The sequence below is a fragment of the Aptenodytes forsteri genome, unplaced genomic scaffold (assembly GCF_000699145.1).
Source record: "Aptenodytes forsteri isolate BGI_AS27 unplaced genomic scaffold, ASM69914v1 Scaffold563, whole genome shotgun sequence".
Taxonomy (NCBI): domain Eukaryota; kingdom Metazoa; phylum Chordata; class Aves; order Sphenisciformes; family Spheniscidae; genus Aptenodytes; species Aptenodytes forsteri.
The window spans coordinates 1,252,581-1,277,692 of NW_008795318.1; the positions used below are offsets into that span (position 1 = coordinate 1,252,581).

At 47.9% G+C, this 25,112-nt stretch overlaps 1 long non-coding RNA gene across 2 annotated transcripts; it reads left to right on the forward strand.

Annotated features, from left to right (window-relative positions):
* Positions 1–993: 993 nt before the first annotated feature.
* LOC109279475 lies at positions 994–8,789 on the forward strand. Of its 2 annotated transcripts, XR_002086187.1 has the most exons (3): positions 994–1,255; positions 7,955–8,033; positions 8,574–8,789. It is a non-coding gene; the product is annotated as an uncharacterized LOC109279475 (long non-coding RNA). The 2 variants fall into 2 exon arrangements; XR_002086186.1 differs by having other exon boundaries at positions 7,955–8,789.
* Positions 8,790–25,112: the final 16,323 nt, after the last annotated feature.

Below are 25,112 nucleotides of genomic sequence, written 5' to 3' on the forward strand. Positions count from 1 at the left end.
TTTTCTGCTGTGTTGTAGAATTGAAAGGTAATGATTCACTCTTAAAAATACATTTAAAATGATTTAGTTACTACTTTGAATACAATATATGTCTTATGGAAGGAGCCCAGGGTAAAAGCTCACTGATGTGCAGAGTCCTGGCTGGTTGCAATTAGGAACAGAACAGCCCCATGACATGAAATCTGATGATACATTGAACTTCTGACCTATAGGAGAAATCTGATCATCACAACCCAGCTTCTTCTTCATTTCAGCTCTGTTCAGGAAAACAAAAGTCTTCATTCAACATTCAATTTTCTCCACCCTTCACCACTGGAATTTTTATGTGATCTGAATTAAACATGCCAGACTTTGACGGTAAAAGTTATAAGTGGCTAAGCGAAATCCATGGTGTCTTTCTGTTTCTTTAGCTATTGTCATTAAGCCTTGTACTGATCTGATGAGGCCCTACAGGAAAAGGAGGTGCTACTGCATCCAACTTCACTGTGGTTTAAGCAGAATAAAATACCGACTCTAGTATTACTGGATTATTTTTTTTCTGGACTGGAGGCAATCATTGCTTTTTGCCAACCGTAGCCACATTCTCTGCTCCTAAGTTTAAGAATTAATCCTGAAGTCCTTAGTCAGGATTCCTAATATCCGAGGCAAAGTTTGAGCAAGGCACAGACTACCCAAAGTTTAATTACTATGCAGCGGTGGTGAGTTGGGGTAGAAGTACCCAATAACCTGCCGTGTGTTACAGCCATGGAGCTGACACCTCTGCAGTGTTGTGTGAAGATAATTAGGTCTTAAAAGACATGCCACCATGTTGGATGGAGTCCAGTTCAGCAGCCCTCCTTATCTGAGTTTCTGCTCAATTTTATGCACATATACTCTTTGCTGATCAACGGCCAACCTCCATGGGAGCCAAGAGTGCGTAAGAGGATGACGGCTTTACCCACCCACGCTTCTGATAAGCTAAAAACAGATTGAAGGTCTAAGTCAATTACACTTAAGCATGTGATAAAATTCTTTGCTAAACTGGGGCCTAAGTCAGTGTGATCTTAGGGTGGAACTCAAATAACTGCTCTTGCAGGAGGGAGAACGGGCACAAGAACGGAGCCAAAGGTTCTCCTGGGGTGATGGGCTGGGGTGAGCGGCAAGAGCCCAAACAAATGGGAAAACGGCGTGATCCGAGAGAAGGAGGGATTGTATGACTGGCTCCGTGGCTACGGCTTGGGAGGAGGAAATTCCTCGTGGGAACGTTGCCAGGAGGGTGAGGAAATTGCTTGCTTTTCTAAGCAGAAGCATCTAATAAAGGAGGGGTGAGAACAAAGGTTCTCGCCTGTGTTGTAGGCAGTGTTACTAAGACATAGTACTAGTGGCACTTTGAGTTGTGTTGTCTGAAATAGCATGCTTGCTTTAGACTTTTAAAAGTAGGGTAAAGTAATAGACTTCATCTCTCATAGCACCCGTGACTGCCATTCAGGAGGTCTATGGCAATGGCTTGTGTAGTTGAGAATAAAAATGGCCCAGGTCTAAGATATCGGTCCCAGATTTCATCTTAAGTTCTGGAGACCAAGTGTTAGCCAAGTCCCTGGAGCTCCTCATCACACCAAGCTGCTTCTGCTGGGCTGCCTGCTCCCTGTTTCTGCGCTTACTTTGGGGCTTGTTTAAACTTTCCTTGTTTAAAACATGCTAAAACTTCTTCATCGTGAAATAAGGGAGAGTTTCTGTCCCTCTGAAAAGATGTGTGTGAAACGCATGGAAGGACTAGAAAGGATTATCAACGCTTACATGTTTCAGGCTTTTGCCCCTTTTGGAAAGTAAATAAATTGCAATCTGGATAGAGGGGACCTCAGCTTCCCTGGAGAATATTTTAATACATCAGGAACTAAATGCTGAAATTGGGAGAGCTGTGTGTGCAAGAACCCAGCTTCACCACACACAAAGACACATTAGGTAGAGCCAAAAAATCTGTGAAAGACAGAACCAAACCACCTCCCAGAAATGACCCACTCCCCGCAGGGGCCTTTTGGGCACTGTGCTGGCCGAAAAGAGGCTTGGAGCTGTGCAGAAAAGCTGTTTCTGGAGATATTCCTACTACGTGGAGGGAAAGAGGACTTCATGCCTGAAGGATCTCTGTGATTACATCTCCATTTTGTAGGCGCCATCTCAGCTGGTTAGAACCTAAAAATGGTAACTACTTCTGCTCAGAAGAGACAGCAGCCTCTTTTCTCCCCTTATACAAGAAAAGATTGTTTTTAACTGACTCTTCTAGATAAATAGCACTTAGAAGTAAGGGTAGCGCTCGTGATGAGTCTAGTGTAGGGGTTCGCAGTCACTTTTTATGCCAAGGATCACAAATTAATTAAGAAACTCCTGTCGCTTGGAAACTCTTCTATTCACAGTTGCATCAAATCACTGTAGCAGTAACTTACATGGAAAAATAACATTAGGGATATTTTTATTTTTAGCTGTCTTAATGAAATATAGCAGATGGAAATAAAGAGGAGAAGCCCGTCCTATGTGACTAGCCATCTGTCTGGGGATCAGCAACAAGTATTTCATGGATCACAGCTAGAAAATTAGTGGGTAATTAATGTCAGTCTTCAAGCTACCTTACAGTTCTTCACTCTCTTTATTCTACTCTACAGAGTGGCTTTCAAATGCCACTCATAACTTACCCGGCCATGAGAGACACGCTCATAGCATGACCCTTAGCACCTCACCATGAGCTCAGCTACCAAGATCCTAAAGACTATTCCAGTTGATCTAAATTTGCCTTAAAGACATTCACATCCTGCCCTCGGTTCTGTAGCACACCAAGCACTGGGACCACTTGGACCTGTACTAGGCATGTCATGGAAACCAGGTTACTGACTTGAAGACAGAGTAAAGAGCTATTACCCCAAACTAATTTTCTGTGTTGAGTTTCTTACTGGCATGTAGCTTTTCCAAGTTCATTAACTAGCTAGTCTGGAATCTAGCTCTTCAAAACCGCTCCAATTACTTCTACGCACTGTTCAGCTGGAGGAAGCCTGTCTTGTTTAATGACATCCTAAACAGACACACAATCCTGAACGCTGCTAAAGGTCACGCAGCCCGAGCTTTTGGAGATGAGATACTTATTCAGTGTTGTCATTATTGTACCCTCTCACACATGCTGCATCACGGCTGCAGTTTGTTCTCCCTTTCCTTTTTGGGAAAATCAATGCCTTGTCACAAGAAAGTTTTTATATTTCACCTTTACAGAGTATTGCTTATTCTTCTCTGGTAACAGGATATTGTTATCAGGCTGTTTGAACTTTGTTTATTACCTCCATTCTGCCAGCTCCTACAATTCACTTGATACTGTTTTGGTTATTTTTATGCTTTGGTTTAAGAACACTGCGCTCCAAGACTGCGCTTTAAGAAATGCCGCACGGAGCAGAGCCAAGGGAGTCATCAGCTTATTTACTGGACTGTTCTGAGCCCTACACGGTGCCTTAGGAAATACCTCTCTTCCTGGAAATCCATGGCTAGCTGGTAAAACTCTACTGTGTGGATAAACATAATTAATCTTCACAAAACCCTAGACATGCAGTATCTGAACCTGACGTAGCAGGTGGAAATTGTGTTACTCCTCATACAAGGAAAGTGGCCCCACCGACAGAGCTTAAATCTAGGAAATCCTATTTGTAAACCTACGAGGTTTTTGGCTATGTCTTCTGTTACTCTTGTGGCCCTTTATTTTTTCCTTCTGAGCGGGTAAGCAATCCCAGTTTGCTGACAAATAACAAGTATTTGCAAACACGTTTCAGTCTACCCTTTACAAGCTTCCAGGTACCTTTACAAGTCGTGGAAATGTCCCCTTGACTCCGTGGCGATAACTTCACTGTCTCGTCCCTCTTCCTTCCAGCCCATCTTAGCTTAGCCGAAGGCGCCGGTGCCGGCTGTGCTTGGCAGCTGGGGCCGAGCTGGCCGGCACGGCAGCTGGTCCTCTGCAGCATCGCACCCACCGAGGGCATCGGCGCTGGGGATTGGGATGTCAGTTAGAGGGAGGCCATCAATCAGCCCCTCCCTTCCAGCTTTCCTCTGAAAACACCTGTAAGGAAATTATTAAAACGCATCCCCGCTGATCCCCCCCGGCCTCATCTACCGAGGTGTAAATTAGAGGAGCAGATGTGTAAGTTAGGTGTGCGCCGCTTTTTCAGATGAGCCACCGCGCCGGCTCTGCGCCGCCGCCGCCTCCCGCACCAGCACCGCGTCCATGTGCCGTGCGTGGGTGGCCAGGCTCAAACCTCGCGTGCTCTCGGCGGGGTGCTGACACGTGTGCGAGCGAGCGGTCTTTTGCTTTGATAGTTTATCTGTCTGCCTTAAAAATGGGGATTGTGTAGCTTACCCACTTCATAAAGAAATTGTGAAGATCATCTAATTAACACTCAGAAGGGTTGCTGGAGAACTAAGCGAGAGCTTACGAGATGTAAAATGCCATTTGCTTTTTAATGAAGAAAGGCTGAAGAGATAATCTTAAAAACAAACATATATGCGGTGTCACGTGCCTTCTGCGTATCCTTTGCTGTAGCCCAGTTTCTGTTTTGGTTGCATGTGCACATCTGGGTGTGCCCAGAGCGGCTGGAGGGGAGGGATCGAGCACCTTCTGCTTTCCGCTTCCTGGAGGCTGGACAGACATAAAAGCGAACATGCGGTGATGCTTGCTGCCCAGAGAAGAGCGATGCCTTCTTTACTCCTCCGCTGCACCGTTGGCTGCACTTGGAGAACATGTACAGCCAGAAGACTGAATTCCCTGATGTTTTATATCCAAATTAAGGCAGTTAGATGGCAGGGCAGCTCCAGATCTCTCCCTCCTTTCCTCTCCTCCTAATATTTCAAGCAGCCAGAAGGTTGCACAGAGACCAAGATGAGGAGAATTTCTTCATAAGCTTTACCTAAGCCAAATCCCCCAACAGTTAACTCAAAAGTAGTTTTTGAAGAGCTATTAGCTCTTCAGTGTGGTTTCTGTTTCAACCCCAGGAAAAAGGCTGAGCCTTTTGCAATGCAAGCAGCACCCCATTGCCCAAAGGACTCCGATGGCGAGGCTGGCGCTGCTGGCAGGTCTCAGCAAGGCAGAGCTCAGCACAGGCTGCAAAACCTGCCCGAGCACTGGGGGGTGGCTAACCCACCCAGCCGCACTGCGGCTGCTGGCTGAAATGGCTCGTTCGAAGCTCGTTTGGGGCTTTGGGCACGCACTTGGGTCCCTGCGGTGTGCACATCCCCAGTTTGCCTCCCAAGGACCACGAGGAGCCTTTGCCAGGTCTTAGTTTACCTTCTCTTTTCCACCCATCTCAGCCTGCTGTTGACAGTCAGCAGTCAGGCAGCACGGAGCTCATTTCAAAATCCACCTCTGCTTTCATGGCCAAATTAACCTCCCAGCTATCCAGGAACCGGTACCAAAACCTCATGGCTTCATGGGCTTGATGGTCTGTTAGTGATGCACAACATAACCATCCTCCCTCTCTATGCTGCCATCCCACACAAAGGAATCCAAGTCTTTTTATGGTGTATTTAACCTGGAGCTCTACCTCCCTATAGGGAGATGGCTGGGATTTTCAAATGAGACCACTGGGAATTTGTTGCTCAATTCCAATTGTGTTTCAGGGGATTTGGCAAATAGCTAGCAGCCTCTTTTAAAAACTCACAGGATGGCAATGAAGGTAATTTGCACGTTATCCACAGAGGCAGACTGCTCGAGGTTCATTACGATACCAGTTAAATGTTATTTCTCTCGTTCATTGTCTCATTCTAGTTACTCATTTCCCCTGGAAAGCCAAAGAGTCGGACACATGAGTTGGCTGGACAAGGTTCTTCTTTCAACTGTCATTCTCCGTTTAGAAATAATACCTAGAAATATCTTTCTCTACAGAGTCCTAAGCCACCAGCCAGGGCAAACAACTGCTTATTACAGGAGCTCAGATCCAAAGTTTACCACCATTCATGGAGAGCTGGATCCAAGGTTTTGGTTTGGCTCATGATAAAGAGAGGCAAGCAAAGCCGAGTAAACCCAGATCCGAACTCCTCTCGGTGTCAGCGGCCAGGGACTGGCCTGCTTCCAGCTTATCTTCACAAAAGGCCATGGTCTGAGCTGCAAAGTTAATTTTGAAGCAGAACAACAGAAGCGTTTGGGTAGGAATGCATTGCTGTTACTAACAGTAAATAAATACATGAAGTAAGACCTGCCGTGGTAAATAAAACTGCACTCGAGCGGTGATATTTCGAGCACTGAGCTGCACCCCCAGGATTTGCACCCGGGGCTTGCCGGGTAGCTGCTATCCCAGGGAGGCAGCTAGCACCCGTCCCAGGCTTTTCTGAAAGCTGCAAGTGTTTCCTGGGCCGTAATCCAGCCCAAAGGGCTTCGGTCACTGGTTTAGGTGACATACAGCACAGCTGCTCGGGGCGCGGGAGAGAGGCAAGAGAAATGCGGACGGCGCGTATCGTGCTATTTGATCCAAGGAATCACAGCTGACCCACCAGCAAGCCCCGACAGGCATCGCTGCTGCTGTCTGTAAAAGGGCAGGGAAAGGCGCTCTGCAGGGGAGAAGATTACCCAGCGCATCGGCTGGATGCTACTCCAGTGACATAGCAGCCGACCTCCATCACAGACCAAATTCTCCCCCTGATCCCTCATTTCACTGCACAGATACAAATACGAACTGGCCTTTGCAGCTGAAGGAAAAGGGCAACTGCGTTTCTTTTCTCCGTCAACCCTGTCCTGACTGCTCAGATGTTGTGAGTTAGAAATCCCCAGTATTTTTTGAAGCCTGAAGGCTATTGAAGTACAACTAGTTCCCTGCCATTGACCTTTTAGTGTTAATGTTTGAGTACTGTTTTCATTACAGGAATGGTAAGAAACCATAAAAGAAAACGCCCCAAACCCCAGATTTTCTTTTAGTCACACAGTGCCAGGAGGCAGATTTAGAAAAAAATGACTGCAAGCCTTAGCACAGATAAAATTACATTGCAGAAAACTCCATCCTACTCTTCAGCACTTAAATTCTCTTTTCCAGTAAAATGTGCCTACTGAGCTGGGGTGTTTCCCAAATGAAAGCAAGTTTCTGAGCCGTGTTTTCAGATGCCATTCCAATGGGCACGCGCCTGAATGCTCTGCTGAACCTCTGCCTGCCGAAGTGCCTCTCAGCTAAATACCTGGTAGCTGCTGGCACTATAGCACTGAGGATCCTTACGGGACAGACGCTTCAAAACCCACCCAAAAATCAAAATATAAGCAAGACAGTTCTTGCTAGTATTGGCTTTACCTGCCCTTGCCAAAACACCATCTTCAGTTTCCAAACTTGCCGCTGCCTTTCTTAGGAGCAGGATGATAATTAGGCTCATTAGGCTGGAGGACGGTGAGGCCGGGCTCTCGTCCCGCTTCCTTGGTACTCGGGAATTTTACTCTGTGGACTGTTTTAGCCATACCCTAAAATAAAAGAGGTAACACATGAAAAAGGCAATAAAAGCAGTATCCTTATCCAAATGTCCTGTGCCTAGCGAAGTGCGAGAGCCCTCGTGTACACACCGCTATGCCGGCTGTTCGGGAGTTTGGTTGCTGTTTCTCTGGAGATGGGTGCTACAGCGGGTCCCCTCGGTCACCCTCCCCATCCTGGGTGACAGGCTCATGCAGCAGTACCTGCTTCCCTTCAGGACACGTGCATTTTGATTTTCCTCATTGATCAAAAACAGGCAACTTGCTTTATTTTCACATCCGCTTCAGCAGCGGGGGTCAGGTGGGCTTTGCATCCATCTCAAAGTGTCGGAGACCGGCCCAAGTCTGGGAAGTTTTATGAACGTTCTGTGCAATGGAAAAAGTCTGTGGGGTGAGAGGAAGAGGGACCAAGGCAGGAGAAACTTGCTGCTGCTTCCAGCCACGGCTCAGGCGAGGCCCGTCATGAACATAACCCTTACAGAACGCTTTTCTCCTCTTTTTTTTTTTCAGCCCACGAGCAAAAGTTGAAGTTGTGTTTCCAGTCTAGAGGAGCAACGTTGAATCAGTGCTCTCTGCAGCACAGCTCCAGGTTGTCTCACCCGCCTGTTTGAACCTGGTGTTCTTTCCCAGTTTGTATGTTAAGAGCTACAGGGACATTCTTACTGGTAATCCTCATAGAATGCCTTGCCCAGGGGGACTGGTGAACCTCCTCGTACTAACTGAATACACATAGAAAGACCTTGCCATTGCCACCCAAATTAATGGGTAGGAAGACACAATGTGTGCATTAAATCATACTTAGCAGCCCAAAGGATTAATCGCCCTGTTCACATAAGGGCTAGTGGAGGAAAAGAAGCTTTCAAAGGGTTTAAGTTTTGGCCCCATCACTTTGCTGTGCATCTGGCCCTCCCACACCGTCTGGTTTGATGTAAGTCTCTCCCACAGGGACTCTGTGTGCTCAGAGCCCTCCACTTCCACTCGCTATCCGCAGGCAGAGATGTGTGTAAGTGCTATACATCACCAGCCTGCGCTTTCCAACAAATTAGCAGAAATACCCTGGTATTACATTTGCTGTGATCTGCCTGTCAATCAAGGAGACTCTCATGGTCCTTTCTGTTATTCATACCAGGATTGCAGCCATCCGCTACTTGCTACTAATACTGGAGTCTCTGCCCATGACGACTGACGGAAGCATCCAGCTGGTAACATCTCACAAAGAAACCCTGGGCTTGGTCTCCCCCCTGCCTGGAGTGGCTGCAACAGCAGCCAGCAGCAGGGGGGCTAGATCATAAAAAGTGCACTATAAATAAACCATCTTAGCACCAAGGTTGATACAAAAAGCCATAAAAAGCAGGGACAATAAAAGAAAAATGCGTGGCAACAATAAATCCTATTTATAGGATCCATGAAAGGGGTTCATTTGGTAAAAAGTGCACTAAATAAACCCAATCTTAGCACCAAGGTTGATACAAAAAGCCATAAAAAGCAGGGACAATAAAAAAGAAAAATGCGTGGCAACAATAAATCCTATTTATAGGATCCATGAAAGGATTTCATTTGGAAAAGACTACCTAAAATTCTCTCTCCTGAAGGTGATCGGCATGTCCTGTCCTAGCAGGATTACTGCTTGCACATACATGCATACGTCAGCTTGTATTCATAGCCCTAAAATGTTCCTGTCAGTTATACACTCCACAAATACCAGCAAGATTTGAGATTCTGCTTCCCCCCCACCCCAACCCACCCCTGTTGTTGCATCTGCTTGTTTCATCTATCACTGGTCCCATCCTCATCTTTGCGTGAGCATATGTTGCAGGAGGAGAAATATAATTAAGTTTGGAAAATTCATTTTGAGGTAACCAGATGTCTTGCACCACCTTGAACGTGTTTCCCACACCTTAATTAGCAGAGGGGAAGTCACTGCCTGTGGCCGAGCGGCACTGACGGCAGCGGGGGCTGCGGGCAGCCCTTGCCTCGCCGCAGAGCAGATGGGCTTCGCTCTCCAACGCAGGGAAGCATCCTCTCCAGGAACACATCCTGCAAAGGCTGTCGGAGGGCTGTCATGGATTTGGAGAGGACTCAATTTCTGGCGCTCATCACCTGGACACATCCCGATTGCCTATATACACACTTAAGCTGTGGCTTCCCTTTGTTTTGCTTCAGGGCTGCGTGCTTGATTTATTACGGTCAGACGAGTGTGGTTATGTGTTTGTACACCGAATCTGCATAGTTAATTCGTGTAGTTACTTCTGGATGCTTGCGGGGTGGTGGATGGGCAGTAATACAACTGTACTTGGGCAACGCAGTCACAGGAGCTGCAAGCACTAAATCAGGATTAGCTGTGTGCCTACGACACAGGCATCCACCAATAACCTGTGAAAATGGCATTTCTATATTGCTGTTTTACAAGAAATGTCTTGTTATTCTGTAAAATGTTGCAGGAGACTCGAGCCTGCCAGTCAGGGCCAGATATTTACAGACCAGCAGTTTGCATGGAGCAGCAGGGCTGGTTTAGCTCTCTGCAGAAACCTTTTATTCCTCTGCCAAAGCCTTAAATCCCTCTGACAGCCTTCAGATGAACTCCTGGCCTGCAGAGAGAGAAGGGATTGTGTGGAGGGGATGGAGCAATGCTGGGAAGCCCGGAGACGGTGGGGAGCAGAGGGGAGCAGTGGCACCGCCAGGAGGAAGCCGGACGCTGCCCGGGTCGCCCTCCTGCTAGCACGGAGGGATGTTTGCTTCAGGGGAGGGTTTTCCTATCTATGTCCATGCTGTGTGCCTGCTTTCTAGGGAACTGGGCACCAGCTATTTCTGTACCCTCATCAGTGGCCAGGAGTGATGGAGTATTCCTTTCTCAGCCCCACTCTCATCCCCAGGGCTAGGTTTCCTCCTCCCGTCCCATCCAGCTCGCTGGGTCCCTGCCAGAGGCCCCGATGCCAAGGGAGGGGTGACGCAGCACCGGTCTCCCTGGCTGGAGCAGGGAGGTACTTGGAGATCTCCTCCGACTTGTGCCCTTGTCACCCCCCTGCTCTCTCATCTCTGCACGATCCTGCTGCGTTCGTGCCGGGAGGACCACGCTGGTGTTGCATTTGGAGCAGGGATGCGCCTTCCCCTGCCGAGAGCGCCCCAGCGTTTGCGAAGCTCACACCTCAGCTGTGCAAAACCCAAACCAACACCCCAAAACTGACATGACACCCCATTTCTGTATCCTTAGCCGCGTTTGGAAGTGGCCGAGATGGACCCACCGTGGTCTCGGTTTCTAGCAGGAGCGGCCGTGCCCGCCCCCGTGGCAGCTGCGGCAAAGCCATGCCGGGGCAGCCGGAGGGGCACTGGTGCTGCCCTGGGACGGGGCTCTGATTTTGGGCTCAGCTGCCACATGCCGTCTGCGACCCCGGCTGGGTTTCAGCTGCTGGCCGAGCAGAGCTGTACCCGTCCCCCCGCACCCTCAGAGCCGTCTTGTTGTGCCAAACGGAGACAAAAATACTTCCCCAGCTGCTGCCCACCTGGTGCCTGAGACGAGTTTAGGAAACGGCAATAAGAAACTGAAAATAAAAGGCCAAAAAGAGATAGATACAGGGCTCGCACCAGAAGTGAGAGAGCTAAAAATAGCGGTGATATGATCCATCAGAGCTATAGGTCATAATTAACCGCTCAAGTGTCTTCGGGCATCGAGCAAGTGCCTCTCCAGCAATAGGAAACTCACATGGCTTTAACAGCCAAGACGGCGCGTCCTGGGCTCCCGGTCTGCCACCGCCGAAAATAGATGATGTGTGGACGGTCCCCTGGCCGGCTGATGCCATGCACTGGTGGGGTGTTACCCCTCCTCAGCCCCCCGTTGTGGACCACCACGCTCCTTTCACCTCCCGCTGTGGACATGTGGGGTTTTCCAGGGGATGGGCCACCCCCTCTTGCAGGGTGAGTAAAGGCCAGGGAGGAGCAGGCAGGCACCAGCCCGGGTGCACCATCACCCTTCTGGGCACAAGCCCGCTGCCGTATCCCCAGTAGCTCTCAGGGCTGCTGGGAGATGGGTGCATGGATGAGCTGTGGGAGCTGCTTGCGGGGAGCCTCCGTAAGGTGCGGGTGCACCGGCATTTCCCTTGTGGTGGTTTGGAAAGGAGAAGCCACAGCTCTGGGTCAGCTTCGCGTCTGGAGACAATGTGATCGGTGCTTTCTCGACTGCCCCATGTCCGGCAGCAGCCCCTTCCATGGAGACTTCTCAGTGCTCCCATGCAGCCGTCTGCCCCTCGCTGGGACCAGCGCTGGGTGTTTGGCGTGGTTGCAATCCAAGCTTTTGTCCAAACCCTACTTGATGCTCAAGTGATTGAAAAGATCAAGGCAAGAGGCCTGGAGGTGTCCTGTCCCCCCTGAACGAAGCCCCTTGGGCTGTGCCCGGTCTCCAGCTCCAGCCCTCCCAACACGCTCACCTTGTGCAGAGCACGGCAACGTCCCCCCGGCTGGGAGGGACCGCCCGTTCCTCAGTGTGCCCCATTTCGCCAGGGAAAAAGGGGTTTTATACCCATGAGCTGCACCGAGGGACGTGCAGGAGGAACGTGTGAGAAGCGAGTGCGATAACGCTGCCGCAGAGGGAGGGTTCGGCTCTCGGCCCCGCTGCTGTGCTCACCCCAAAGCCCTGTGGGTCCAGGGTTAGGACAGCTGCCCCTACCCAGTGACATGTTGTCATAATCACGGGGTGGATCTGGCAGATCAAAATATCGCAGTCAGTTAAAAGGCCCCTCTCAAGTCAGTTTATGCCTGATATTTAGTTTCTGTAAATATACGATATTGTGCATGAGATCAAGTGGAGAATTTCTTCTTTAAATCCTCCAGAAACAGAATTATTTAACTGAGCTGCTATTCCCTGGAAACATTTGTCTCAAACATTACGACATTGTGATAGAGGAGGAGAAATTCAACACCACAACAACAGCCCTCAGCTAATCCATTTTCTTTTCTGGGACTGGGAAAGCTCAGACTGGGAGAAGGATATTGAAAGCCAGCTCAGCTCTAAGAATGGGTGGTAGTTAAAACCAGAATGAAATAGGTAAGGATTTTAAAAACAAATACATGACTTAATCGATCATGATCGTAAGCAAAGTTAAAACAGCTACAAACCATACAGAACATGGTGGGTTTTGGTGTTCCCTACCACCTGAAGGTGAAGAAGTCTGGTGCAAGCCGTGTGCCGGGAACAGCCCCCGCACGGCGCGGCCAAAGCTGAGCTGTATGGAAACAGCCTGAGATCCAGCCGTACCAAAACCACCCGTGACCGCTGAGGTCAGCGGGAGAGGCGAGCACTGACACCTTTGCAAAAGCACATTTCAGCTCACTTGGGTACCCAGTCAGATGCCGGTTCCCCAGCTTGCCTCCCCTCCCCAATATGTCTGCTTTAAATCCTGTGCGGAACCCCTCTTACCTCTCATCTGGCAGGCCCCGGGGGGTTCGTGCCTGGCCCAGCAGATGCATGTATCCCATACGTTCCTCGGGGTAACGTTACATGGTAGAGACCAGATGTAGCCTGATGCCTTGAGAGAAGGGCCGGCCGCAGGGGCGAGCCGTGCACCCAAAGGGAAGAGGGCAGACAGCTGGGCTCGAGCAGCTGTAGCTACGCAGGGTGCAGGGGGACGGATACGCGACAGATTTATCCTGGGTGTGAACAACTCAACACTTTCTAATCAGTAAGTACACATCTTGCTCTCATGACTCCCTCTCCCTGCCCCCAGGTCCCAGTGCTGCTTCTGCACAGCGTATAGGACCTATACGGAGTCTGAAGGGCATTGCAGCCGTCTGGGGCTGAGATTTAGGAGAACTTTGGATTTCATGGCACAGCCAGTGCAGTCCTGACCAGCAGGAGCACAGCACTGGGACCAGGAGGAGGAGACTGATGTTAGTTGCATGGCCACAGCTGAGGGTGCCAAGGGTGCATCCCACTGGGTGCCCTGGAGATCCGCTGCAGCTGCAGAGCTAGACTGGCTTGAGTCAGAAGAGCTTGAAAGTCATGGTTTTATTTTCTCTCATTCTCCCTATTTTTGGCTTCAGATTCTTGGATGTCTCCTGCCTACTCCCCAAATATGTGACAAGGAGTAGGTTTGAGATAGTAACAATATTAAAATGAGTCAAAGTGCAGCATGAGCTGAAAGTTAGCACAAATGCAGAATAAAACCTCTCAGCAAAAATAACATCCAAGGAGCAGTCAGGTAGGCAGGAGATCCTCGGGAAAAGACCAGGGAGCAAGGGAGGATCGCAGGCTCAGCAGGGTCCACTGTGCTGCACGGTTTAGGAGCCTTGTGGGGACTGTCACACATAAGGTGTGCTCTGCTCAGGCTGAACAACCGAGGAGGCAAAGTCCAGAGAGAGAGGGAAATGATCAGAAAACATGGGCTGTGAGGAGGGAGAAAGACATTCGTAGGCTGCGGAAGACCAGGGGAGATATAGTAACAGTCTCCAGAAGATACTGCAAATAAGAAGGGAATAAAACTGGTTTCCATATACACTGTGAAAAGAGTAAGACTGTCCGGACTTGCTTTGTGTGACCTCCTGAAAAGCCCCGGATGAAGGGATGCCTTGTCTGTGACATTTAAATCTACTCCCAAGTCAGCGGTGGAAAAAGGTGAACTGCCTCAGGCGTAACACAGATCCCTCCGGAGCCTCCGTGGGTCCCTCTTCCAGCTTAATTCTCCTCCGGCAAAGACACAGAGGCCTTTCAGCCAGCTCCTGCTGCTTTTAATGTGTCTTCTGGTACTGTGGTGAACTGACCCAAATAAAGCCCAGCTGTGGTACCCAGGGAGAGCAAGCCAGGACTGGATTTCTGGGGAGAGCAACCAGAGGAAGAAAGGAACCAACAAGCTGGGAAATGCTCATTTGCTTCATGCTGATCCCTCAGCAGGAATGGGTTTGGGGAGGAGGCGAACCATTTGCAGCTTCCAAACTAAAGCGATCTTGTTAACAATCACAGTTATCTTCGTTAGGGCACAGAGCCTTAGCTATAGAAAAATATATGTTCATGCTGAGTGATCCGTTTAAAGGCTCTGCTCTTGAGCCAGATGTTTGAGCATGGAGTACTGTAACTGGGTTTAATGGCAGGAGCTACGGGGCAGTGCAGGATACAGCACCGGCCTGGGGGAACACAAAAACTTCATGAACAAAGTGGGGAAGATGGGAAATAAAAATGAGCCAAATGTTAGAGGGATCGATCAGACCATGGAACAGGCTAAAATGAAGCAGCAGATGTCTCATGGTTTGTGCAGAGGCCAGTCGAGTGGAGAAGATGGCAAACCAGGATTATAACAAAGTTGGCAGCAGAGGCAGGAGAAAAATGGCTTAGAAACCTTGTGGACCACCTCGGCGTTTGCAGAGTAGTGTATCATGCCGGGTAATGCCCCCTCGCTCCTGCACAGGGCAGTGACCCAGCCCAGCGTGCTCACGTGCAGTGAGAAAGAACCAATCTAATGTTCATCTGCTGGGAAATGAAAAAGCACTGGCTTGTGAATAAGCCATTTCATTGAGGAGGAGGAAAGACAGACGTTTCCTCCATTTGCCAAAGTTCCTGAAGTCTAAAGTCGTCATTGCCGCCTTTGTCCTTCCTCTGTGGCAATAAAGGAACTCATGGTATTTTTTGGGCAAATCTGATTTCTCTCCTCCCTTCTCATGCCCTCAATCTAAGGCTTGCAGCGTTCTTAATCCCACAAGAAGCAAAGCAGACTATTTCCGTGGGCACATGAATAACCCCATTGAAGTCATGTGCTGTGACTTTACGTGTGTGCTTAGAAGTTTGCAGGATTGAGGCTGTTGAGCCCAGGGGTCATTTTTGGGAGGGGGGTCCCTGATGCCCCAAGCACACACAGAAACCAAACGTATGCAGGACATGGTTTCAAAGCCACTCATCTAACAGGTACATTAAATTTGAAGCCTGCTCCAGGAGGCTCGGTGCACGGCACAGTCTGGGTGTCCATCCTTGGGCCACCAGCTCAGCTCTTGGCATTTTGCTCAGCTCCAGCGCTTGTCACAGCTCCGAACGGACCAGGACGATCCCTGAATCGCAGTGACCAATAGAAAATGTTTAACGTTCCCCAAGTGGGTACATTTGATAAAAACATTTAAGTACTACACTTCTTAAAGCATCCCAGAAAGCACAGTGCTGTCGGGCAAATAAAATCTCTAAACAACTCCAAGCTATTAAAAGCCAATAGATTCTTGCAGCCTCCACAGCCATAAAACCTGCAGAAATAAAGATGCTGGATGCTGACGCTATTTAAAGGGAGGGCGCAACATCGTGTCACCGCATGGTGATGTGGCGCTGGCCGAGTCCCTTGATCACAGCACATACATGGCAATGGCTCATTTTTTGCCTGCATCCAGCTTTTCTCTCGGAGCATCCCTGGGCCAGCAGAGCGCACCCGCGTGCTCGCAGGATGAGGAGCTTTTCCCAGCACAGTATTTGTGTTAAGAGACGATCAACTGGCTTATTCCAATCACATAGTATTTTTTATATTTTTAACCAGAAGCTATAAAATCCAGGAAATGTGGATTTATGGCCTATAAAAGGCTTAGTTTGACCTATGACCTACCAGCTTATATAACTTTATTTACTACCGGCCTTGGATGGGGCTCCTATTCCAGTGACCCGCTAAGCTCATTTTGTAGCACTTCTTTATTTGGGCTCCGTTGAAGATGCAGAGATGTTGGTCAGTCGGAGGGTTCAGAGACGGGGGCTTAGAGGGTGGGTGGGCGTCTGCTCCAAGGCGCAGGAGAGCCGGGCAGCACCAACGTTCAGCTTCTCACAAGGAGCATGGTTGTGCTGAGTGGAAAGAACCCACCCAAGTCTTGGCCCTTGGTATTTGCCCTGGATGCAAGGTGTTTGCCAGGAGGGATAGTGAGAGTACTCCTTTCTTAGCACCCTTGCCCATCCTTTTAGGTGAAGGCGAGTTGAAATCTTTGAATGGGTAGATTCAACAAGGGAGGTTGCATGCGCCTCTTTGCTTGCAGGAGGAGCTGGTCCTGGAGAGGAGGTGACCCTGGGCTTCGCAGCTTCTCTGCTGCGATGCCGGAGCTGCGGGGATGACCCCAGAGCATCTCTCCATCACAAGCTGCTGTGATGCCAGCATCACCTTGGAGGTTTCCCTGCAGATTGGCTTCTTGTACAGCACTGACACGTTCTTCCATTAAGGAGCAACGTCCCCTGATTACAGCCAGCATTGGCAGCTTCGACCCACAGGGTGTTGCTCCATCTGCCAGGAATTAGCCCAGATTTGCCACCGGTCCTTCCCAGCCCTGTCCGGGAGCTCCGAGCAGTACCACGGCACCAGGGCATGCAGCTAGTTGGACCATACCCGTGATACAAATCAGTGCCCTCTCCCTCAGGACTACTCCACTTCACCCCAAATCTACAAGTCCCAAGGCTTATTAACCCTCCAGGCTGGTTTGGCCCCAACTGCTGAAACTCTGCAGGCAGCACGCGTGCAGGCAAACATCAGCACCCACACCAGGACCCGGCTGCCTCCACGCAGCAGCTCACACCTCTGGGCCAAAGCAGCCCAAGTTTGAATAATCCCAAATACACCTGAACCAGCTGCAGGCCAGGATGTCTTAATCCCAATTGCTCAGTGAGTAACTTCAGTACCCTTGAGAAAGTTGCTGCCATTGTGCAGGGTGATTCATGGCTGGAAGGGAAGGCAGGATTTGCAGCATCAGTGATTTATTTAGTGACAAGAGCTGCCCAAGTTCAGCACGTGCAGGGTGTGAGATATACTTAAAAAATTGAATTTGTACAAACAAGAGAGGAAACTGCAGCAGCTACAGAGATTTTCTCTTTTGGGGACCAGCCTGAGAATGAACCTGTATTTTATGGTGTGTAGATACCAGCCTAAAGCAACACTAAGCAAGCAGTAAGAAGTGTGGTCCAGCTTGGGATCATGCAACGCAGCTGCTCGAGGCACAAGGAGCCCAGCAAAGTCTGCTTTAACTGTGGGAGGAATATGGAAGCAAATTGTCACTTCATCAGCAGGGCAAGCCCAGCCAGTGCTGCTGGCCTTCCTTCTTCACGAGCTGAAAACGCTCCTTAGGATCTACTCTGATTTACTTCTCCTTCCTTTGTCTCATGTAAGATCACACCTTACGGTGCTTGCAAAACCCAGCTCACAAAACGGGAACACTTTCAAGACCCAAGTGCTGCTGTCAGCCTGAAACACTGCTGCCGGCTCAGGCAGAGCCTTGTTAAAATCCTTCATCCCTCCAAAAAGTTTCCTCCGTGCTTCCTTTTGCGGTGTTTCTGACCCATTTGTACGATTCCCAGATGACTAGCGAGGGCACGTCCAGGGCGAGGCCGGCTGCCCTGATCTCCTCTGGGGACCCGGTATGGTAACGAACCACCTTTCCTGCCCTCTCTGCTGCCGCCACACGAGGAGCTCGGATGTGGCTCCGGCCTCTCCGATAAGCCCCACAGCAGTCACAACTACGCCTTTTCACGAGAACGGGACGAGGAGCTGGATGGCTCCGGCCTCTCCGATAAGCCCCACAGCAGTCACAACTACGCCTTTTCACGAGAACGGGCCAGTTGCAGGCATTTCACCTTCCTGATGCCAAATAGCTTTTGACCATCGGAGTCCTGAGCTTCTTACAAACCGGGACCGTAGCAGAGCCCAGACTGGAAGGGTCTGAAGAGCCTTAACTTTTCCCCAGAGGACCAACCCTGAAGGGATCATGGTACAAGCTCCACCTCGAGCACCCGAGCACACGCTACATGCCCACCTCTCCGTTCACAGTTCACTGCAGCAGTTCAACCATGGCTTTGTCCCAAAGTTGATGTTTTGGGCTTTATTGCAGACATGGGTTGCTATGGTGAAATGACCTTCCAAGCACCCTGACAAGTTCAAAGATTTGGCTGAGAAATGACTCTTAAAAACACTTGCAAAGGCCGGTCATCTGACTTGCTGTGTCGAGCTGATGGCAGGTCAGTTTGACAGCACGTCGTCACCCAAAACTGTTTCCTCACCCCTGTTTCAAAGTCTTTACTCTGTCCTGGTGTTTTATAGCGATGGTACTGCTAGTCAGACATTGCCAGGGATGTTCCTGGTGCCACCTCCCCCTCTTGAGATGTCCTGTCTGATTTTCTCTTCCCACACGGGGAAAACGACAGCCCCCTGCAGCAAGCCAAGGATGGGTACCTTGTGTCTGGCGCTCTGGTTTGCAGCGCTGCTGCGGGGGGCTGATCCTCCTCCCCCTGCACCTCCGAGGTCTGGCTGGGCACAGGGACCCCGGCTACAGCATCCTTCCTTCCCAGGAGGAATGAGATACAGGCACATCTGCAAAGGGCAGAAGAGCTTTTTTTGCTAGTGAGCACCCACACAGTGTTTATTCGCAAGTGAGTCAACCAGACTCTAATGGTTTTGTGGATGCCGCGCAATTCACCTCTCTATCTCAGGGATTTTCATTACCTTTTGGGCAATTTTGACAAGAATTCAGTTTTCCCTGCCCACGCACACATCCTGCTGTTCTCTCATTGAACACATCAATTAGCAGCCAAAAAAGTCCTCAGCATCTTTTCTCTCCTGGATTCAGCCTCCCCCATCAGCTTCTAACACCATTTCCCAGTGCAATTACCCACCCCAAACCACTGCCAGGTCTGGCCTGAAAGACTGAAACTCTTCACACCTGATCCACATGCTTCTCATCTCCGCAGATGTGTGTCTGCCATCCTGGGGAGCAGAAACCAAGTGTCCCAGGTGAGCAGGGACAGAGCTGCACATGGCACCCACATCCCTGCAACAGCATCTACCAGGAGCGCCTGTGCAGTGACACAAGAAATTTAAGTGGTGGAAGAAATGTAAAACTTTATCTCATTCTCAGTATTTACCACATCTAGAGGAGCATCCAGAGGTATTCCATCCGCCTTTGCAAACCAACAAGCTCTCTGTTTTCCTGCTTTTTATTCCTGCTGGGATGCAGACAGCTGCACCATTTTCCATCAACCCAGTTGTTTCCACGAGGAAGAAGCTGAGTCTTCAAGCCTGAAGGCGTAGCAGGCTGCAGGGTGACCTACGGGTCTGCCCGTTCTTGCTCTCTCCTCCAGGAGGTTGCTTTCAGCCACCATCAGACAGGACACCAGGATGCGTGGTCTGACCCAGTGCAGCACCTATCAGCTTTTTCTTTTCCTTAAACTCAAAGCAAGCATCAACCTAATTTTATTTTAAAGGGAGACCCTAAGAACCGTGTCTGCAAACCAGGCCCTGAGATAGCATAACAATGACACCATAACGAAGTGCTGCCACTGCCACCGTGCTGGTCCAGATGTGGGACCCAGCTGGTGGCAGCTCCATCCCTGCCAGCGCAGAGCCAGGGCAGGGTCCCAGGACGCAGTGCTCCCCATCTCGGCCCTGCAGGCTGAAAGGTGGAAGTGAAAAGCAGATGTGAGGTCTGGAAAGGTTTCCAACATGGGGTTTTTTTGTTTGTTTTTTTCCTTTTTTTCCTCATTTAAGCTCCAGACCCGAGACAGCCTACAAAGCAGGAGCCCCTGGGCACAGTGACATTTTGTGCAGAGGTGGCAGCAGCAGTGGGTGATGGCAGCAACCCTCCCTTTCGCTGCAGAAGCCACCTGCATGTCCCAAAGCCCTTGGCCTGTGGGGTGGAGGAGAGAAGGGGAAGGTCCTTGACCAGATGTGAGAAGCACCAGCCCCCTCGCCATTGCAGCCAGACCTGCTGCTTGTGTGCAGCTTTTAAATGGCTGCTCTCCAGGCAGGGTATGAATTAAGGGGGTTGTTAATGTCCCACCTGCAAACTGGAGCAGGACTTCCCTGAAGCTGGAGAAGCAGCAGGCAGGGGGATGCTGCAAAGCAGCTGCTCAGCCCCAGCACATGCTGCAGGCAGCACCCACCCTGCCCGGCTCCTTCCCGCTGGCTGGGGCACAGGGGCTCCCCAGAATGATCTTTTTTAAAGTAGTAAACCCTTTTCCTTTCCTTTTTCTAAGCATCAGATGCAATGGGCTGAAGACGTCCCAGCTGCGGAGCAGCCACCTCCAGCCTGGCCTCTTGGCTGGGGCCGTACCGGAGGCAGACAAATCCCCACAACGTGACTTAACCACCGCAGAGAGGTGAAGGCAGGGGAGAGCCATCTTCTGAACGCTTTGATGATCAAATGCTCGGATTCTCCTTTCCTTCCTTTGACTGCTGACACAACAGCTTCACCTTGAAGAGCTGTTAGAGGAAACCTGAAACGTGGATGTTGAGAGAAAGGCAGGGAGAAGAGAATACTCCAGCGTGAGTTTTCCCTCTTGGTCTCCACGTTGTCCTTGAATTGTAAGAGCACCATCTTGTGTCTAAACAACACAGGCTGCACCCCGTCCCGAGGGTTTCCATCCATATTTACAGTCACAAGCAGATAATAACAAGCAACAATCCACATCACTTCTCATCAGCTCCCTTCTCACCATCACTTTACAGAATGTTTTGACAAGCAGGAAAACAAAGTCTCATACTTGGGTTTGTCATCTCAAAATAGCTTTTTGAGAAGTTTACTATAACCATGCAAAACTGCAACAAGTCCTGAACGCCACGCCATGAATCGGGGTACGGTCCAAGGCCAAAAGACCTCCTCAAAGCTTCTTTTACAGTAGACTTACGGGGCGCTTGTGCATCACAGATCATCACAATGCTAAATAACATTTACAGACTGTATTGCTCAAACTGCTTTCAAATAGATTACAGGATGAGAAAAAGGGAGGCGATGGCATAAAGAATCCCTCATTTCGGTTTGCTATTCCGTTGTATAAAGAGAGAAGTTATCATCTCAGTCTCTCAGTAAGTTTGAGGTTTAATTTCCAGCAAACAAGTATTTTCCAATAAGGAGCATTCACATTGAGACATTTTCACTTCCTGGATGCTTATTAACATTTTATGTATTCTGATTTGAATACCTCTTTTTGTAGGAGACTGATACAACTGAGAGAATGTTTTTAAAGTCTGCTACAGAAACTGTGAGTGCTTTTTCTATTATCACCATGTTCATTGCAGAAGGGCCTGGATACTTACAATGGCTTAAAACTTCAGTCTCCAAATATAATTAGTAACACCTTAACCTAGTTCACTATCCTATTAGCACTTCTCTTTTGATACAGGATCTGAAAAATTCAATTACTTACCCACAGACCTGAGGTGCTGTCAGGGCTGCCAGAAGAGCTTAAACATTTCCAGAGTCAAGATTTATGATGCTTCTTCCCATTTAATACGTACACACACTGCCTTAGCAGAGTGCAATGATGTGACGTGCATGTGAATGGACGCATCCTGCGAAGAAACACTGTTGAGGAGAGGGAAGTTTGTCATTACATCTGTTCCGGAGAGGCAAAAATCTTGTGAGAAAACTCCAGGAAATGAGCATAAAGTTTTTTTTTTTTTTTTTTTTTTAAAGCACCAAGATGATAAAATTTCAAGTTGGTACAACACTGGTAACAGGACACTTTGTTTTCTGAACCATGGATGATTCTTATGTTTGCACGTGCAAATATGAAGCATTTGCATCCTAGAAGTATTCAAAAGCAAAAACTTTATGCAGGCCCTTCACTACCGCCGGAGAGAAGCAAGAGTAACATATGCTTGCACATTCGCCCAGGTGAGACAAGGGACTGGACGGCATCGTGCCCCTAGCACACCAGAGGACAGAACGTTTTCATTGCACGAGGAGGGGGCCACCCCAATCCATTATAACAAAGGTTAACCAAATACTTTCAGTGGCACGGCCACTTGGTACATACTAATCAAGAGAAATTGCTGGGACGAATGTGGTTAGAGAGTGGCAGATGAGCCAGGAAAAAAATTAAAACCTGGCTCTAGCCGAGCGTTCTGTTTCTGCAGTAGAAATGAATCTCTCGTCACCGAGTTCTCATTCTTCTGCCTTACACCATTTCCTTTGCTGTGCGGTAAGTAACCGACGTGCGTTTCAGCTTAGATGAATCTTTGGTAAGGTGTTAAGAAAACTTGAAAAATAAATTCCAGTGCCAATGCCTGTTTCATCGGAGCTGCAGTTAGGCGGATCTCCTCCAGACTCCTATCTCGTGAATCAGCGGGTTTGTGGGCCACGTAGAGGTGAAGACAGCATGGCATCATTTGGGAGCCAGTCAGCGAACAAAGTTTTCCTTCAGAGTTTTTGCTTAGGCCCAGGATGAGATAGCAGGATTACATTAGCTGTGGGCTGACTCAAATGTATTACTACCTGCGTTTATGATGGCAGTATTTGGCTGCTAGTGTAAAATACCCAATTATTTTGCCTTCTGGTAGCATCAAACACCTTTGAACTTAACATGAGACTACAAAGAACACACCAATCCGATGCATGTTTCATATACATATTTATATATATTTCATGTACAAAGTTACATTCTGAACCCCATGGATTCAATAATAGAAATAAATACTGAAATAACTACACTGCTATATGAGCTTTTCTGCTCACAGAAAAGAAGCCTCAAGTTTTAACAGACAGCAAGTTTAACGCTGTAGTATCCATCTCGGATTACAGAGGCAAGTAAAATTCAGCGTAAAGTGTCCAACAGACAAAACTTTCAAAAATTACAGACCATAAAATGTTTAAAATATATGTTTAAAAGATTGAGAAATGTGCATCAACAAAATTAATAAAGGAAACTTAATCTTGTTAGAGGGCGGGAGAGACAGTTTATAGAAAAATGCTCTGAGGTGCAACATAGGTTGTTACAATATGGCATAACCCTGTTAGAAAAAACATTTAATTTCCTTAGAGAACTGTATTTGAGTTTACCGTGTCTTGTTTTACAGAGCAGGGCCTTCACAAGACCCTGTCTCAACAGGGTCACTTACAAGAGTGCTAAGTCAGGTTTAATCCTTTGGTAACTTTTATAATACTCACATGGAAATAAATATGCAGTTACACAGCATTTTAAAAGACACACGTTCTTTAGAACAGTTAGTATAATAAAACAGATTTAACATTTGTTTGTTACTAAGGCAGCCTATGATAAAGTGTCTACGCTCTGCCAGCTCTATCTGATCCAACGCAGGAAGACCTTTACAAGAAATGGACAACGCAGCAGCTTATACAACGCATTTCACCTTTACCATGCAAACACCCTTACCCAGGCAAGTAATGTGCTGCATATTTTGTGCTCGAAATGTTTCCAAACTATTAACAAGCTGTAGCTATCAAGAGATTAGCTCCTATTTATATGATGCTTTAATCACATGAGTGTATGCATAAACACATTCTTGAGACGGATTTGTAGGAGTGTATTGTCATCTCAACGCCTGGGGTTTTACGTGCTTTATTCACCATTCAAAGCGACCTTAAGTAGAGTTTATAAATCCCAGTGCACTGTGATGACAATAGGGACCCATTTAATCTACTGTACCTTAGGACAGGGGATAAAGTTTTAAAATGAGAAATACAGAGAAGTGCACATGCCTTTTATCTACACCCACAGTGGTACATAGTTAACCTACTGTTTTCTTTAAAACCCTTCCACTTTTGGACAGAAACAATCATTCTCTGAAAAATTTGCAAGAGCTGGCCCACTGAGGTGACTAAAACGGCACGGTGGACCAGATACATTTGGCAAAAGACCAGGTACACACTTGCCAGATTGAACTGCTCTATTTGATAGCAGTAAAGCCGTTCAGAGAAAACAGCTCATCACTGATTACAAATAAAATGCTATACAAGAACGAAGGAACAGAATTGTGCGCTTTTTTTCTGAGAACATGAGAATGTGACAATCAAGCAGTGAGTAAAAGCTTTGGAAACTGTGTTTTCCAAAGAGAAAAACCAATAAATTTAAGAAAATGGCAGGAGAAGCAATGAAACTGCACCACTCACAGTGAAGATTCTGCACAACAGTAAAAGTTTAGACAGCATTTTTCTTAGACATCCAATTTCGTAAGTTAATTCAGATGTGCTTCAGGTTCAGCATACATGACTATGTAAGCTTTAAATAGGTCTTTCTAAGAATGTTTAGTCAGTTTACTTTCTGTATTTGTATAATTTTTAAAAAGCTCCCAGACTTTATATTTAAGCCAAAGTACTTTAAGAGTGACGTTAAAGATGAATTTAGAAAGCAAATTACGAACAACATGCTCTCATCAATTTTAGCATTCTGAAGAGAAAAATACTACCAAGATATCAGACATCTTTAATAAGGATTTTTACTACATAGTTCATGTCCTAAATACATATTTACGAGAGGAACAGCTGTGTACAAAATATGTCGCTTAAAAAGTATTTATACATATAAATCTAACCAATAGACCTGAATGGAGTTTTTCTGGTTTATCAGCTATGATATGCATTTGAAAAAGCTGCCTAAATATATATTTACACAATAGACCTCAGCTAAATGTGTTCATTTAAAAAATTAAGAAAATATATAAACACATGTTTGCCTGATAGACCAGAACTGCTCCTATTGCATAAAAATGTTTAGGCAGTTTTAAAAAAGTGTTTCTATATTTACTCCTCTGAAACTGTTCGGTTCTCTCACATAATCAAGTTACTAAATTGCTCTGCTAATCCGAACAGAACAGTCCCAGTCTTTTGGGGGTAAGTGCTGGATGTTTATTCAAACCCCTCAAAACTTTTACTTTCCAGAGACTAAATGAAAGGACAAAGCTGGGTTTTAAAATATTCTGAAGTACAGAAATCACGAAGTGTTTAACTT